The sequence below is a fragment of the Macrobrachium nipponense genome, chromosome 40 (genome assembly GCF_015104395.2).
Source record: "Macrobrachium nipponense isolate FS-2020 chromosome 40, ASM1510439v2, whole genome shotgun sequence".
Lineage (NCBI taxonomy): Eukaryota > Metazoa > Arthropoda > Malacostraca > Decapoda > Palaemonidae > Macrobrachium > Macrobrachium nipponense.
In genome coordinates this window covers 1,589,527-1,592,847 of record NC_061101.1, presented here as the reverse complement: position 1 = coordinate 1,592,847, position 3,321 = coordinate 1,589,527, and positions in this window count along the sequence as shown.

Sequence of the window (3,321 nt, the reverse complement as noted above, 5' to 3'; positions counted from 1 at the left end):
GAAATACAGGGTGTCCATTAAGTCCCAGTACCATTACAAGTATTTATTACGGAGAATGGTACTGGGACTTTATGGACACCCTATATATCATACTTAATGGCGGATACTAAGCTTTCAGATAACGCATTCAGTTATCAGACGCAGATAGCGATAAAAATTATCGGTAATTATTCAATATCCTTCCTTATCCTTCCTTCTATTCTGCTGTCATCGAACCTTAGTCATAATAAACTGATTAAAGGAAGAATCTATTTAGAGAAAACCACCACACCAGATGCTGTCGATAAACCTTCGTTTCCAACGATTTTTTCCTCGGTTTTTTTCATCCACTGGTTTTCAGAATGTCTGTATAATGGGTTCTCTGGCGTACGCTAAAAATATTGGCATACACGTTCCCTGTAGCACTCCTGTATAACGTTATTTTCATACAGATTCCACGAAACTTCATTCATTATCTCCTGTGATTCTGGGCTCGAGGGAAGGGAAAAATGATTAGCAGTACCTGCACAGGAAATGAAAAGAAAATGTTTGCATGTTGTAAACATATCACTTTTAGCTTGAATAGGAAATAACAGGAACAGATGTGAAGGAAAAAAGTTTTTATAAATAAATATTTATATATATTTATATTATATATAATATAATATATTATATTTATATATAGATTAACTTCCAGGGCTCTCTCTCTCTCTCTCTCTCTCTCCAAACGTAACACTGAAACATTTTGTGATATTGAAGCCAGTTTTTCTTCCACTCCATCTAACTTTCACATCTCATTCTCCATTTGCAATACTCGTACAGGTATTACGTAACCATATGCATTAAATGTCATAGGAAAGCGTCCATCGCTTGAAACGACATATAAATCGAGAGAGGAGACGGATAGACAGAAAGAGGCTGAGAAAATAAGCCAGCTCGACCTCCATAATTGTCTCCCATATTGGCTCCCTTCTGTTTACTCTGCCGCCAGAGGGTACTGACGTCACAAGGTATTTTCTTCTGTTTACAGTGGCCGCTATGGTACTACTATGGCTATTTTTGTTTTCCCCTTTCCACTGACCCTCCTAATTTTTTCCACGGAATTTACTCCGTCCGATTGACTGGCATTGCGTGACAGGAATCTTTATATGTAAGGAATTGGTTGGCAGGTGATTGTGCTATTGGGAATTGGGATGCACAATTCTTTAGGCCTATGTACCACAAGATTGAGGTTTAAGGACGTGATAATATTGTTTTGATTGGTTTAATCTGTGCCATAGCAATAATTATCTTCTATCCGATACTGGAAATAGTGAACTGGCAATCAATTCTCAATTTCAGTGAGTGGACGAGGACTTTTAGGCTACGTAGTACAACCTCACAGAAATGGATTGGGGTGTAAGATTTAGGCCGTTGGCCCAGCAAGCGCTATACGATGAGATCCTTCTGAGCCGACAGGGAAATTGTGGAATAAATAAAAAAGAGGTCTGTTTATAGGTATATCACAAGGAAAACGTGACAGATGCACCATGAAACACTGCAAGTTGGCAGCGGTAAGTAAGATGAAAGAAAGAGAATGGAAGGGAGTCACAGTTTCTGGATCAGTAAATGAATATAAATGAATATTATATAAATACAAGTATCTTTGCCCGTATCTTCACGAGGCACCCACATTCCCGAGCAGCAGCAGCAGGAGCAGTCAGTAGTCAATGTCTCGAACATTTCCCAGTGAAATCCGCGACATCTTATTTGAAGAGACGGTCCTAATGAATTTGTAGAGACTCGATATTCAAAGCTTTGCACTCGGAGGAGACAGCGAGTGGATCGAGTCGGTAAACGTATTAGGCCGATGTAATGAATTTCGCTGGTGTTTGTCCTTTCGATATAATGTTTGATAGCTCTCTATCTCTTATATTTTACGTCTGTTTGATGTAATGGTGTTTTTGAAGGTTAATACGTTTCACTTCTTGTATCATTATCTATATTTATATTTGGGTGGATGATATATCTTTCGATAATAGTATGGTATAAAGAATTTATTTTCATTTTAGTTTATTTTATTAATTATCAGTGGAAATTCTTTGATGATGATAAATCATTTTGTGTTAGTATTGACTAATTTGAATGAGAGAGAGAGAGAGAGAGAGAGAGAGAGAGAGAGAGAGAGAGAGAGAGAGAGAGAGAGAGAGAGAGGTGCCACCAAGTTTATTTGTGACTATACTCTGTTTTTTTTCCATCTGTCCATCCGCCTGTGGTGGTAGCGCATGGCAACACTGCGTCCCGTGCTTAAACAGTTACGTTATGTCTAAATTTTAGGTAAATAAAAGGATATCTGGGTGTACATTTGCAACTGAAAAGTGTTTTAATAATTTACTGTATGCGAATTACACCGTTAATATTCGAAATAGGATATTATATAAAACCCGGGACGCAGTGTTGCCATGCGCAAACACCATAGGCGGATGGACAGATGGATAAAAACAGAGTATAGGTGAGAGAATTTGGCTACGACATTACGAATGATACTCTTCTAATTGTTAATTTGTACATACCGACCTATATCTCTCTGTATCTCAACTTTATTTCCTCTTAATTATTCCTAATTAACACCTTTATATTCTTTGGAAGTTTGGATTTCAAGTCAACGGCCCCTATGGTGGGCTTGTTCCATATGAATATGATTAATCTGAATAATTAATATATGATAATAATAGTTTATTTTGTAAGAATTTAAGAAACAATCCTAGTGTTCTATTTCTTTGTATAGTGTGTTTTACTAACCCGTGTCTCTCGGAAGCCATCTTGGATGGACCCCACAAAAGGAATATGAAATACGTATAATTCAGTACATCCTGACATCGAGTCTCTTATTATCCAAAGAAGGCTCGAACGATGATCTGCTAAAATCTAATTTTTTCAAGAGATCATTTGTGCCTCTGTTGGGAAAAAGCTCTTCTGTGCGAACACTGCTCCTGAAGTGGTGGCCTTTTGTTAACCTTTACATCTATATTTATCCGAGACGATTTTTTTGCTCCATTTTGGGAAAGGTCTTTCATCATCCTTTTTGATTGGTTCTCTACGTTGCTACAGAAAGTGTCTACGCCAGCAAAGCAGAATTGAATTTAGTTATCAAGCTATTGCTACCTTGCTGAGATATTTATAACTTACTCCCCCTTTTTTTTAAATTTTGGATGAAGGTGACGTACATAGTCAATTTTCAGGTAGGCGTGAAAGCAAAATTGAAAGAGGAACTGGATTGTGTCGCCAAGGGAATATTAACTTACCCATTTTTTTTTGGTTATGTTCTTCAGTAACAGCTACATTTGTATCTTAGAATTGCAA